This window comes from Moschus berezovskii, chromosome 10, assembly GCF_049115385.1.
Source record: "Moschus berezovskii isolate FMDL1 chromosome 10, NW_MosBer_1.0, whole genome shotgun sequence".
NCBI lineage: Eukaryota > Metazoa > Chordata > Mammalia > Artiodactyla > Moschidae > Moschus > Moschus berezovskii.
The window spans coordinates 41,572,562-41,588,035 of record NC_142469.1 but is presented as its reverse complement, the minus strand read 5'-3'; the positions used below and the strand labels follow the sequence as shown (position 1 = coordinate 41,588,035).

Here is a 15,474-nt window from a genome sequence, read left to right as displayed (position 1 = left end):
TTCATAAGAAATGAAATGATAATTACAAGCAGACATTAGGTAATTTCCCTTATGTGGCAGGACATATTTCATTTCTTATTCCAACTATGCATGAAATGATACAATATATAGAATAGAATAGCTGTATTGGAGAATTTAGAGTAGGTTTGCTATTCATTTACATAAATTTTCACTTTCATTTTCTGTTTCTTGAAACTGACAAACTTCAGATAAATGCAGATTTCATTTTCCTACTGTAAACTCTCTAAACCATCATTTTGAAATCAAATTACACAGCTTATGCTTAAAACATAAGGGCCAGATTCTATCTTCAAATATACCACCCACTCTCTAAGAGCAGAATTTGGCCCTAAAAACCCATTAACAAATATTGTCATTAAACTAAAGAGCTAATTACTTTGGATTCAAACAGAATGAACAAAATCATAGGCCAACCACAGCTGGTAGTAATAATGGTAAGACTAACCGTATGTTACACTGGAGATTTAAAGAACAAAGATATATTAACACTAATGTAACCAAATATATAAAATTATCTTCCAAATGGAGCAAGCTATTATAGTTAGAAAATTCTTGAAAACAAATTGGAATTACATGATACAGAAATAAAGACTATTTTAAGAAATTAATGTCATAATTCAAAAATTTCAGTGTTTAGTTAGGAGATAAACTTGAGAAATTTACCTACTGCAATAGTCCACAAATTAAGAATTACATCTAAAATTCATTTTGATCTAATTGGAAGTAAATATTCCCATATTCAAATCAGCTTAATACTACAAGATGCAAGCACCTTGTTTAAAGGCTATTTTAGATAACCGTTAGCAGGGCTATCTTACAGTTCTGTGAAAGTGAACTTCCCAGATAACTAACTACTCTCTCAGCCCTTAAAAATATGCTAAAATTACTGTAGTATGATATACTTTAGAAAAAGTTTTATAAATCCTGAGGAGCAATAAAAATCAACCATAATTTCATCAATTGATCATAACCATGAATAATATTATGATGTAGATGATTTCAATTTTCTTCCTATGCATTGTAGTTTTTCTTAATAAAAATGAGAACCACATCACAACATGGTTTATAATTTGTTGTTTCCATTACAATGTATTATGAGTATTTTGCCACATTAATAACTTCACTTTTGCTACATAAATTTAAATGACCTTCCAATTTCTTAAACTGAGAATAATAAACACATTTTAATTATCCTGGACATCTCACAAATATCATTATTACACTGTTTCATAATAACACTAATACCTCCCAGAGATTCTTATATATTTGAATCTCCTTTCTCCTATACTGAATGGTCCCAGATGGCTCTATGGTTCTAAAGCTCAATGCTTCTTTCAGTTCTTTTTCTCTCTCAATATCAGACTTCCAGATACAGATAGGCCAGCCTGAAATAAACCTAAATTTGCTACTTTCATTTCTAGATTAATGTCATGGTAGATTATCTACTGACAACTAAAATAATTTATGATTTCAAGTTGAATTATAAGTACCCAGGTACTTTCTTCGCTTCTTCAAACTTCATTTTCTCATACAAGACATACATATTGCAAAATACTTGGCTAGTTTTTCCTTGTTAATAAGTCATACCTGCCCAGACTGATGTTTACTGTTGCTTTGTATTAAGCTTTTTACCAGTAAGTTTGACAGTACACGAAGGGACTAGGCCAGAAGATCTCAATGCTCCATTTTTGCTCTAAAACTTTATGCTTCTATAAAGTTTCTATAATTTACTCTTTTATTGTATATTTTACTTCATGAGTATGGAGGAAGTTTCACTAAGCTTCTCTAAAACTACATTGTAAGTTTTCTTTACGGAGCCACAATTTAAGATAAATACACCAATGATAATGAATGTGGCTCATTTGAAGACATAATTCCATTCTTTCTCCACGAAAGGGTGAAAGAGTAGTTTCTATTTTTTTGAAACAGAAGTATTATAGAAGATCTACACTAAAAACTTTATGAAACCTTATTTGGAGACTCTGTTGACCTTAAACTTTTATAGCTAACTTGAGTTATAGGGGCACACTTTTTTTGATTAAAGGTTTATTCTTACCTTTTGATATTTTATGGACAGGAAAATCTATACAATATGAATAAGTTCACACAAAGACTAACAGAAAATAGCAATAAGCCTGAAATTCAATGGACTTCTATTAAAAACTTCATTATTCACTATAAAAATGTCACAATGAATCTTTAAAAAGTCATCACAATTTAAGGTCTGAATATGTCTGTACCAATTACTTCTTTTACTGAAATAAAAAGCAAATCTTTTATAAACTTAAAATCGCAAATAATAAAGATGAAGTTGCTAAATGAACTACAGAAACAGAAATAAGATAAAGTGATATTCAATAAACATACATGTACCCTGTTATACATACAGCACATAATTTTTAAGGTTTAAGCTGCAGAGGAAAAAATAGTATCTAAAGGCATATTACGCAGATCTGTTCTTTTGAATTCTAAGGCTGAGTTTTCAAAATGAAGAGAAAAAGACAAACCCTCAAAAAAAGAAAAGAAAGAAATATTTAGCCAGCCTCAGCAGTAGCTCATTATTATCATCTAGATATTTTTTAGAATTAGATCCATAAACATCTGAATTAACCAAAACATTATGTGGAACACAGAAATAGCTGAAGAGAGCAGTGGCAGGACTGTCACTCTAAAAGAGAGATAGGGACATCTGGGAATTAGCACATCATATTAAATTAAAAAATAAAAATATTAGAAAGGATTACTAACTCAATTTGGGGGGTCAAAAAAGGAATACTAATTTAACACTAATTTAAAGTATGCTTTCCTTATTTACTCTGTGACTGTAGAAGACAAGCCATATAAAATCTCTTCTAATGTAGTTTGAAAATTAGAAGTACATTATTTTAAATGCTAATTTCTCTGTTTCTTAAAGGTCTAAGACCCATCTTCATCAGGATCATCTGAGGGTGAGTAGCTGTAAAAAATGCAAATTGCTGGACCATAGTGAATCTCTCTGTGAAATATGCCCAGGAATTAGCATTTTAAAAACCTCCTTCTCCCCTCATTTAACTCTTATGCATATTAAAATTTGAGAATCACTGTATGCCATGCTTTTTTGTGTGAAACTGATTTCAGATATCAAGATAACCACTGTGCCATGCTTGTATTTATATGACGTATAAAACTTTTAAACTTTGTACTTTATTTCCCTTTTTTTTTTTTTGCTGTAGAACTAACTACACATAGTTAGCTATTTTTCCTTATATTCAATTATTTCTTTTACTTTTGTATATTTTTTAAAAATAGATTTAATTTTCACTTTTTGATGTAATTAAGAATTACATAAGAATGTGACTTACTTCCAAAGTTCTCTTACCTTCAAATCCTTATGCTTATTTGGTAAGTTCTGAACATATATGATGAAAATTTTCAAGAATATATGCAGTGGATCCTCTGTTTAATTTCCGAGTGTATCAAGGCTGGTCAAGGAGACTCCTGAAGTGGACACCAGAAACGCCATTGAGAAGGGGAGACAACGCTGAAGTCTCTGGGTTCCTGATTACCTCTGAACAGAATAGAAAAACAAGTAGTCGGTCACCTGAAATTCATAGAGAATCTGCTATGGAGAAGGTTATTTTCAGTAAACTAGCAGTGTTACTAAATTTAAACTTGGCCTGGGTTTGCTGCTCCCTGATTTAGCACAGTTGTCATTTAAAATTTCATGTCATTGTGAAGTCAGAATTGCATGATGTTCTTGCCTGCAGAGGATTCTGGTTGACTTCATACTGCTTTAATTGACTATTTTTCTAAACATTGCATCAAGTGATATAATTACTAATTTTATTTTTGATATGCAGATGCTACATTTTGGTGCTGAATTTCTTTCTAAGTCAAGGTTGATGAGGCCTTTTTAAAATATATTCTTATGCAAGACTCTATCACACCTCATAAAAGATAAGACATGATATATTTACTAAATCCCTATGGAATCACTTAGTACTTTTGCTATATTTTACTACACATGGATAATGCTTCCCAAGATAATTAGACATAAATAAAAATAATATCCTTTGTATTCAATATATGTTGCCTACTTAGGGAAGTCAAAATTCTAGCTTCTTTACTGCATGAGTTAAATAGATGTTAGTCATAGCTAATAGAAAAAGAGAATGAAAGATCCATTTTCAAAATTGGAAATTAATCATGCAGAATTTGTCCCAAAGGGTAGAGGAGGCATCATGTATGAGAAACACAAAGTCAAATACAAAATAAGAGTGTAATACATATATAAGCACAGAGCACACAGTAGAATGATGGGTTTTCATGGTAGAACTTACTGTTTGGTCACCCAAAAAACATTCCCAACTTTCTTGCTATGATTCACAAAATAGAGAACAAAAAATCAAATGTTCTTTCTGGTCTCCCTTACTGCTAACAGTGGTCATGTGACCCCGTTCTGGGCCATGAACTGTAAGAAGTACACTGGGAAAGAAATCCAGGCAGCAATTTGCTTTATTGATAAACGGAAAGATTTCTGTTCCTCTGCTCTTTACCACACAGTTGCTTGCCTTGAATGAGGCTACAATACTTGGAGGCAGAGCAGTCATCTTGTCACCATGATGTAAAGCATAAGGAAAGTCCAAAGAAATACAAAGAAATCAGCCCTGTTACTGACAAGCAGCTGAACCAACACTAGTAACTTCTTCCTTTGAAATTGTACTTGTTTAAATCACTGGGTGTTCTGTTGCTTGCTAACACTTATTGTAAGCTGACAAAATGCTAAAAAAATTTGCTAAGCAGTCATGTAATCTGTAAGTTCTCATTCAGTGGAGTGAAGGGCAGGTTTCATTCTGAGTTTGGAATCTGCCTTCTTTTGACTTCTAGGAAAGTTGTGGGTGTGGGGAGTAATAGGTCACAAGGTGATGCTAACTAGAACAGGTGCTCGGGGCTGGTGCACTGGGATGACCCAGAGGGATGGGATGGAGAGGGATGTGGGAGGGGGGTTCAGGATGGAGAACACATGTACACCTGTGGCAGATACATGTCAATGTATGGCAAAACCACTACAATATTGTAAAGTAATTAGCCTCCAATTAAAATAAATTTATTAAAAAAAAAAAAAGAAAAGAAAAGCCTAGCTCAGAGCTAAGACTAGAAGAAAAGGGTCAAGTATTATGGTCAGAGAAAGGATTCCATTTTTGCCTCTGTGCCAAAGATATCACCTTATTCGAAATCTCAGTGGAAGATTTTGAAGTTCTACCATAAAGTTTATTCTTACTATCTTGCTAAGTCCTATGGATCCTCCATCTGAGATACTGTCATATCCATTACTTCATTACTGTCTTCTTTTCATCAGCATTTTAACTCAATCACAGTTTGGGTTTTCACTTTCTCTTTCCTAAAGTATTGCTGCAGGCTCTTTTAACAGATTTTTTTTTTTAAAAAAAAAAAAAACATTGCCATATGTACTATAGTTGCCTCAAGACTTAATTTTTTGAAATAATTTCACTGGATCTTGCTTCAGTTCAAAATACAAAAACTCTTTTTGGTATGTTAAATTAAGAATAAGGTCTTTAACTTGGTATTTAAGACTTCTTATAATGTAACACTTAGATTTCCTATCCCCCTTTCCTAATATTTTGAGTAGTTTAGTGAGAGGATTTATCTTCACTCCAGAGGTATACCTGGACTTGTTAAAAATAATCTGTGTATCTCAAGCTCTACCTACAATGTTAGGGATAAGCGTACAATCTTAAAAGTTCAATGATTTCCATTCTGGGATTTTCATTGCTTTATTATGAAAAAACAAACAAGACTTCTTGCTGGACATGAACATATGAACATATAGCATCTGGAACTACTATCAATCATCTTGGGATCATCAGAGGAGAACTTGACAGAACTTCAGTCAACACCAAAAAAATAACTGGAAAAAAAAAGGATCTGAGCTCTGATCTTGGTGTATCACCCATGGACAGACCCCTGCTTGCCGGTAGAATACCCTGAAACTTTCAGTTATGTGTGAATTTATAGGTTCCTTTTTTTTTTTTTTTTGGATTAAGCCAGTTTGGGTTGGTATTTATCTTACTTGTTACCAAAATCTTTATAATCTATTATTTATATTTTTATTTTGTTCCTGCCATTTCATTCATTTCTCTTTCTTATCTATATTCTACCTCTTTTCATGATCCAGCCCTCTTTCCCATGAAATGTTGCCAGAGTTTTCTAATTCATAGTGAGAGAATCCTAATCTAAATCAATTTATTTTCTATTGTATATGTTGATAAGAGAGTTCATCAAAGTATATAATGCTATCATTTGATGAAGACTCTCAAATCTTTAGATTAACATTTTCTTCTATTGCCGGACTTTTATTTCTAAACTGAATATTTGACATCTCAACCTAAATGTCTTGTAGGCTCCTCAAATGAATTTTTCAATAACTGGGTTCATAAAAACTTCCTCTCAAATACACCTTCCCCCCAGTATTTTCTATTTTTTGTAAACAGAACCATAAGCCATCAATTAAGCCAAAAGGGATGGACTTCAACCTTTAAACAAGGAATCACAGTAGATTTAACTCTTGTTTTCCCCCCAGTCTCTGATTATCATATCCTTTTGATTTCATTTCTTAATAATTTTTTCAAAATCTATCTACTTTGTCTCCTTTTTCTATCTTTCTCTTTCCTTTTCGGGCTTCCCTGGTGGCTCAGCTGGTAAAGAATCCGCCTGCAAAGAGAGAGACCAGGGTTCAGTCTCTGGGTTAGAAAGATCCCCTGGAGAAGGGAAAGGCTACCCACTCCAGTATTCTGGCCTGGAGAATTACATGGACTATTTCATGGGGTTGCAAAGATTCAGAAACGACTAAGAATTTGGGACTTGCCTTTAGCTCAAATGGTAAAGAATCTGCCTGCAATGCAGGAGACCTGCGTTTGACCCCTGGGTCAGGAAGATCCCCTGGAGAAGGAAATAACCCTTTCCTTTTCTCCTCTACCACCACCACCACCACCACCACCACCACCTCTAAGACCGCATCTGTAGCCTGGAATAGTGTATGACTTTTTTCTGTCTCTCATCTTCTATTTTTAAATTCTCCACTAAATTCTCCTCATGGTGTTGGGGTGGTTTAAAAAAACAAAACGTACACACAACCAGTCATGTCAACCCTCCATTTAAAAGCCTTCAATGCCTTCTCACTTTTCTTAGGATAAAGAAAAAGGACTTTGATCACTCAGTCCCTACTTCTTTATCCTCATCTCCCTAGAGGAAAGCAACCACTTTTGTTCATAATTATCCTCATTTTTAAAATACCCTGCATTTAGCAGAGTGCCTAGTACATCCTTGGAAATCAATAAATAGTTGTTGAATGAATGTTCCTGCAACAACTCTTGAACCATGAACCACTTGTGCTATTATTTTTTCCTGTATATGTTATTATTTGAATTACTTATAAGTAAACTGAAGGTAAAGAAATGCCTTATTTCTTTGTACTATACAGAACAGTACGTAACTTAGTAGGGGTTCAGTGTTCCATTGTATTGATACTGATATTTCTTCTGATTCCCTCTTAAAAGAATAAGATTAAAAATGGACAAGGGGAAATATATTATTATCCTGTCAAAAATGGAAGTAAAAAAGAGGAAACTTGTTTCTGGATCCCAATTCTATACAATCTGTATAGATTAGTTACAAAGGAACTGTTTTTCTGCATGACACAGAAAACCTTCAGATAAGTCCTGAATAATGTAAACAAACAGTCAAACATGATATGTTATACTTTCACTGTTACGGTCTCAAATATTTTATATTTATCTTTAGAAATCTTTTACCTTTGAAAAATAAAAGTGAAAACTTCAACAATTTTTAATAGATAATAACTAAAGTCTTTTTTGAGCTAAGACTAGTAATTTTGGAAAATAGTTATCCCAAGTACAAATTCAGTTCAGTTCAATCGCTCAGTCGTGTCCGACTCTTTGCAACCCCATGAATCACAGCACGCCAGGCCTCACTGTCCATCACCAACTCCCGGAGTTCACTCAAACTCATGTCCATAGAGTCGGTGATGCCATCCAGCTATCTCATTCTCTGTCGTCCCCGTCTCCTCCCACCCCAATCCCTCCCAGCATCAGAGTCTTTTCCAGTGAGTCAGCTCGTCGCATGAGGTGGCCAAAGTATTGGAGTTTCAGCTTTAGCATCAGTACTTCCAATGAACACCCAGGATTGATCTCCTTTAGAATGGACTGATTGGATCTCCTTGCAGTCCAAGGGACTCTCAAGAGTTTTCTCCAGCACCACAGTTCAAAAGCGGCAATTCTTCGGTGATCAGCTTTCTTCACAGTCCAACGCTCACATCCATACATGACCACTGGAAAAACCATAGCCTTGACTAGACGGACCTTGGTTGGCAAAGTAATGTCTCTGCTTTTTAATATATTATCTAGGTTGGTCATAACTTTCCTTCCAAGGAGTAAGCGTCTTTTAATTTCCTGGCTACAATCAGCATCTGCAGTGATTTTGGAGCCCAAAAAAATAAGGTCTGACACTGTTTCCACTGTTTCCCCATCTATTTCCCATGAAGTGATGGGACCAGATGCCATGATCTTCGTTTTCTGAATGTTGAGCTTCAAGCCAACCTTTTCACTGTCCTCTTTCACTTTCATCAAGAGGCTTTTGAGTTCCTCTTCACTTTCTGCCATAAGGGTGGTATCATCTGCATATCTGAGGTTATTGATATTTCTCCCGGCAATCTTGATTCCAGCTTGTGCTTCTTCCAGCCCAGCATTCCTTATGATGTACTCTGCATATAAGTTAAATAAGCAGGGTGACAATATACAACCTTGATGTACTCCTTTTCCTAATTGGAACCAGTCTGTTGTTCCCTGACCAGTTCTAACTGTTGCTTCCTGGGTACAAATTAATTCCTGGTTATTGGCTATTTACCTGAAAGGGGAAAAAAAGAACTGCAGAGATTCTAAGGTAAGGATGAAATTTTAGCCTATGTTGTATATTGATATTACCTAAATGAGAGATTTCTTAGAGTAATCTAAAATAAGAACATGCACTGGAGTCTAAAGGTAAAGAAACAGTGGGGCTGTAAGTGTTTAATTAAACAAGAGGACACAGGTACATGTTTCTCAAAGACTTCTGACTGTGCAGCTGTGGCCAGATAATGCTTTCTACATTGAAAAATGGTGGACAGAAGTGAGAGGAACCAGAGGAGAAGAGGGCAGGAAATAAGAGTAGATAATGCGAATTTTGTTGCATGAATAAAATTCTTGAGAAAGCTTAAACTTCTGCTTCTTAAAAACTAGTTGAAAACTGCCTAAGGCATATTTATACAAGAGGTAATTGCCTTTGGGCTTCTATAGGTTTGTTGTTCAGTTATATTTTCAAGTTTTCTCAGAGTATTGACTATGTTAGGGAGTCTAAACTTTTTTGAAAAAGGGAAAGAAAAAGTCAAAAAAGAAACCCTCTTACACAAATTGCATTTTAAGCATGACTACAAATAATTGTTTTAAAAATCAGAGAGCAGGCTATTTTCCAATTTTTACCCAAGATATTAAAAGATATTTTAAGAAACTAGTGATTCATGATTTAATATTCAACTGCTTTTCAAGGAAAATTCTACCAGGATAAAGTCATGATTTCTTTCCTCCGGTAACTTAAACTCCAAGGGATAGGCTGAAGTGGCACTGTTTATTTTGCTTCTCTTTATATAAATAAAAAATAAGCAGAACTGCATGAAGAAAGGACCTTACACTCTGCCTCTTTATACATGCTTCTTTTCTGTGTAACGGAAAAAGTGATTTTCAAGTATATGATATTTCTCTGGCTAAACTTCTCTGTTTTGTTAACTTCTGTTTCTAATGGCAACATAGGGTTAGTCCTTTTGCATGAAAATTGACATGTGTTCCATAATTATAGTACAAAACCTTTTGTATTTCTTTAAAAGTTGATTCCTTTAAGAGTATGAGATTGCCAATAGATGTCATAGCTATCTCTAACGCAAGTAATGACATTTTAGAAAACACGCAAAGAGTTTATGAGAGCTAAAAAAGAATATAGGCTTGCCTATTTATGTATATTTTATGTAGGTTTTTCTCTCAATATTGCATTGAAATATAAAAAGTTTTGTTAATCTACCTCAGGCTCAAAGATCTAGAGTACCATATAACAGTACCTAATAGTAAAGTGTAAAATTCTCACTTATAATTTTGAAAATTTCCTAAGGAAATGAGGGAAATATTACCATATGATGAGAATTAAGTAAAGTTACTTATGACTTATGATTATCCCTAGATGACTGACCTCCTGTAATTATCTCAATAAAAGAGTGACAGGGAGTTTGGGAACTCCCAATAGTCCACTAAGGGGAAACAATGTCATTACCAGGAGACAGGAGTGGAAAGTGACTGAAGAAGCTAAAACTGTCTCATAACAGGGAGAGAATGGGTAGAGAGAGCAGCAGTTAAAGTTTTGTTCTCTCTTTGTAAGAGGATCCATCTCCCACAAAATAATCTTTACACAGAACATTAGGGTCCTGTGAAGCATGGATTAATCACCACTAGCTTTGAGAATCGGAGAAGGCAATGGCAAGCCACTCCAGTACTCTTGCCTAGAAAATCCCATGGACAGAGGAGCCTGGTAGGCTGCAGTCCATGGGGTCGCTACAAGTCAGACATGACTGAGCAACTTCACTTTCACTTTTCACTTTCACATATTGGAGAAGGAAATGGCAACCCACTCCAGTGTTCTTGCCTGGAGAATCCCAGGGATGGGGGAGCCGGGTGGGGTGCTGTCTACGGGGTCGCACAGAGTCGGACATTTCTGCAGATTTTAATAAAAACAATCATTAAAACATCTGTTATTCATGAATTTCTCTATTCTGTACACTATGGATACAATTCATACACAATTCGCATAAGGGAACAACCATGTGTAGGCATAGACACAGTTCAATTATCTAATTAGGTAAATAAGTCTTTAGTGGAGACTTGTAATAGGCTGAAAAAACTATTTGATTGTATATAGTTCTGCTCATAAATTATAGACTATATTTAGGTGTTTTAAATTTTTCAATGTTTATTCTTTACTCTCAACTATTTTAAACTGTGTTTATTTGTTTTTGATTAATGACAGTTGAAGAAACTATGCCTTCAATATTCTGCCCATCTAGAATGTCTGGCTTACAGTGGATGCTTAATGCATGATGATGATCACTACACACAAAATTTTGCATCAGTGCAAAACAGAAAAATGTTTCTAGCCTTTATCTACTATCGTTTTCATTTATTTCTGGCAGTGGCAAGACAGAAGATTTGCATTACTTCTGAGCATAGGCATGATGCATTTAGATATGCTTTTCCGTCCCAGCACAAGATAAAATATATACCATATGACAATTGGTACTGCAATTTTATGCTGAATTGAAATATTTTAGACTTTGATGAGTTCAACAGATATACACACATAGAAAAGATAGATGTCAAAAGAACAGGAAAATGTTTAACTATCTCTATCTTCAACACTGCAAACTGGGCCTATGTTTTATCAGTGCTGTTTTCTCATAATGTTTCTCAGGAAGTGAGTTACACCTACTCTTATATGTATGATGACTTTAAAAATGGATCTACATATGTTAAAGTGATTGAAGATATCTTTTTGACTTACTGGAAATGAAAGTTATAAATATGATTCAAAAACTCTTCACAACAATCAAAAACTAACTTATTTTTTATAGAAGCCAAGGAAGCCAATAGTACCAAGAAATGTAGGAAATTCATGTGTTAATCCAGCATGGTGGGGTTTTGCCCTCATGCCCATCATGCACTGGAGAAGGAAATGGCAACCCACTCCAGTGTTCTTGCCTGGAGAATCCCAGGGGCAGGGGAGCCTGGTGGGCTGCCATCTATGGGGTCACACAGAGTCGGACACGACTGAAGTGACTTAGCAACAGCAGCCATTTGATAGAAAAATTTGAGAAGCATGATTTCTTCTGCTAGTTTTGTTACTGAGCCCAACCTCACTCTGCTCACTGCACCACAGGCCAATAAACTCGGAAACGAATTGTTGGGGCTTTAATCAGCTGGCAGACCAAGAAGATAGCTGACTAGCATCTCAAAAAACCCATCTCCCAGAAATAGACACAAAGACATAGAGAACAAATGTACAGACACCAGTGGAGCAAAGGTGGGTAGTAGGATGAATTGGGAGATTGGGATTGACATATATACACTATTGATACTATGTATAAAATAGAAACTAATGAGAACCTACTGTATAGCTCAGAGAATTCCATTCAGTGCTCTGTGGAGACCTAAATGGGAAGGAAATCCGAAAAAGAAGGGGTATATGTATAAATATAGCTGATTCACTTTGCTGTACAGCAAAAACTAACATGACTTTGTAAAGCAACTATGTGCTGTGCTAAGTCCCTTAAGTCGCGTCCGACTCTCTGCAATACTATGGACTGTAAACGCCAGGGTCCTCTGTCCATGGGATTCTCCCTGCAAGAATACTGGAGTGGGTTGTCATGCCCTCCTCCAGGAGAGCTTCCCAACCCAGGGATCGAACCCATGTCTCTTACTTCTTTTGCATTGGCAGGTGGAGCTTTACCATTAGTGCTATCTGTAAAGCAACTATAATCAAATAAAGATTAATTTTAAAAAATCATCCTTCAGTCTGAATTCAGGCTCCTTCTAATACAAAGGAAGGGGAGAGAGGGGAGAGGGCCCTGCTGTGATGACAACAAATGGCTGAGCAGGACTGCTAATGCTCTGTGTGCAGTGCTCAGTCAGGTCCAACTCTTTGCAACCCCATGAACTGTAGTTCCTCTCCCCATGGGATTTCCCAGGCAAGAATACTGGTGTGGGTAGCTGTTTCCTTCTCCAGGGGATCTTCTTGACCCAGAGATTGAACCTGCATCTCTTGTGTTTCCAGCATCTCCCACACTGGAAGGCAGATTCTTTACCACTGAGTCCCTGGGAAGGCCAGGACTGCTAATGGTTGCTCCGTAACCTTGCAACCTTGCTCCCTAAGTCACTAGCTTGGTGGACGGACATCCCTTCCCTCCCCCCCAATGCAGAGCAATAGCTGAGCAGGCAATGCTAACAGTTGCTCTAACCTTGTTCACTAACTGTCATTTGCTTCGGGGACGAGCCCAATACGATGCCGACAGATGGCTGAGCGGGATTGCTAACGGTCGCTAGTAGACAGTTACTCGCTAATGCTAACGGTTGCTCGCTTGGGGGAGGGGCCTGGTGACTTGCTAAAAGCTGTGTGCCTGCCATGCCCCTGTTATGATTTTATCAGGGGAAGTTCAAATGAGTCAAGACTAACAAAAGATATTAGTACTACGTTGTTATGGAAACTGCTCTGGATTGGGGCTCAGTTCAGTTCAGTCGCTCAGTTGTGACCGACTTTGCGACCCCCGGCTCTAAAAGGTCTGAAATATTATATTTCATTTCTTTCTGACAGGTTTTTATTTTGTCTATCCATATGAAAAGAACTGGACTAAAGGAATTGTTTGAAAACCTTGGCTGCACTTTAGAGTATGCAGGGTTTAAGAAAATACCCATCCCCAGGTTCTTTCTGTTAGCAAAGATGTTGGTTCAACTGGTCTGGGGAAGATGGAGCCTCAGGAGATCTCCAGGTGATTGTAATACTCAACCTGAACTGAGAATCATTGACTGCTTGTCCTCTGAACACTTCAGTTCAGTTCAGTCGCTCAGTCGTGTCCGACTCTCCGCGACCCCATGAATCACAGCACACCAGGCCTCCCTGTCCATCACCAACTCCCGGAGTTCACTCAGACCCATGTCCACAGAGTCGGTGATGTCATCCAGCCATCTCACTCTCTGTCGCCCCCTTCTCCTCCCGCCCCCAACCTTTCCCAGCATCAGAGTCTTTTCCAGTGAGTCAACTCTTTGCATGAGGTGGCCAAAGTATTGCAGTTTCAGCTTTAGCATCAGTCCTTCCAATGAACACCCTGGATTGATCTCCTTTAGAATGGACTGGTTGGATCTCCTTGCAGTACAAGGGACTCTCAAGAGTCTTCTCTAGCACCACTACCTAAAAGTCTATGATTCCGAAATTTCTGGGAAAAGTTCCTCTCTCTCTCCCTCTTCCCCGCCCCTGACTCCCCCACACACAGCCAAAGTTTGTTCATTAATCTGGACTCCCGTTTCTGGTCACTAAAGAGGTTTAGACTTTCCACTAACAAATGAAAACTGTTGTACTCTGCATGCAAGTCAGATGAAGTATTAATTCACATGAAAGGCAGGTAGAAGGAAGGGAGGCAGCGGAACCAAATCTAAGTGCTGTCAGCATAGAAGCTTTCTAAGAGCAATGGTGTACCTGCTCATCAACACTTAATAGAAGTGTTGCTAAGGTGCTTCTTTACATAGAGAATTTTAGAATTATAAGTTTTAAACAATTCCTCTACTTTCAACATATCTTAACTTTAAAACGCTAATTCTGATAGTGGGAACACCATAGAAATGTTGAGTTTGTCTAATGAAAGGAGACAAATCTTTTTCAGTGAAGATGCTTGATGATTATTTATTGAATGAGTGAAATTCTCCCACGTCCTAAATATAGACCTATGTTTATCTGATGACTGAAAAAGTGCTTTCCTAGTACAATGTTAATGGGTCTTGCTTTGCTAAAGGAAGATTCAGAGTATCTCTGACCTTAATCTTAAAATTGAAACTGAAATAGGGTTTCCTTAGGAGAGAGGGATATAGCATAAATAATAAGCATGTTAAGGTTACAGGTCCATCACCATTCTTGTACTTCTCTGTTCAGGTCACACTTAAGAGGCTGAAGTCATGGTTTGAAAATAGGAGTTGAGAACTGTGGCCCTATTTTGTCACTTATATTTAGGCCTGGCCTCTCTGCAGTTGGTGGGACTCCTACTCCTTGAGATATGACAGAGTGCTAATGGCTGTATCCAAAAGGCTGTCCAATTCATAGATCCTTATTTCTGCTTGAAGGGACTTACTTCCAGAAAAAGAGAAACCCACAGTCACTAAAATTTCTTAATGTTAAATAGATAACATTCATTCACTTGTTCATCTAATAAAGATTTATAGTATGCCTTCTTTGTTTTAAGGCATGGCGGTATAAAGATTCTTAGGTAATTTGCAAGGACACAATTTACTCACTGACTTCAGGTTAAACTGTTTTAAGTCAGTTCACATGTTATTGCTTGAATCTCCAATTTATTTTTAATCTCCATCTGAAAATATCTTAATAAAAGGAAATGACTCAAAGAATTTTAGTATTAGAAACAAGAATGTCGTGTGTGGGTGCATGTGTGTGTGTGTGTGTGCTCGGGGAGGGAGAGCAGAAAGGAGATATTTGGTGGATATCCACTGGTGCTGGAAAATATTATTTGAAATGACTGAAATGATCTTTTGACACTAAACACAAGACCAATGTTGCTGTTCTGATTTAAATCCTTCATGAAAA

The 15,474-nt window shown here is 36.5% G+C and overlaps 1 protein-coding gene across 3 annotated transcripts in view; it reads right to left on the bottom strand.

The window, feature by feature from the left end:
* HS3ST5 (heparan sulfate-glucosamine 3-sulfotransferase 5) overlaps positions 1-15,474 on the bottom strand; it is a 320,414-nt gene that overhangs the window by 211,759 nt on the left and 93,181 nt on the right. For 2 of the 3 annotated variants that reach the window (XM_055433757.2, XM_055433753.2), the window contains exon 1: positions 3,380-3,597. The gene's annotated coding sequence lies outside the window, so the exon portion shown is untranslated. Of the gene's footprint in view, positions 1-3,379; positions 3,598-15,474 lie in introns of those variants that run through there. The other variant, XM_055433754.2, reaches the window with a different exon arrangement.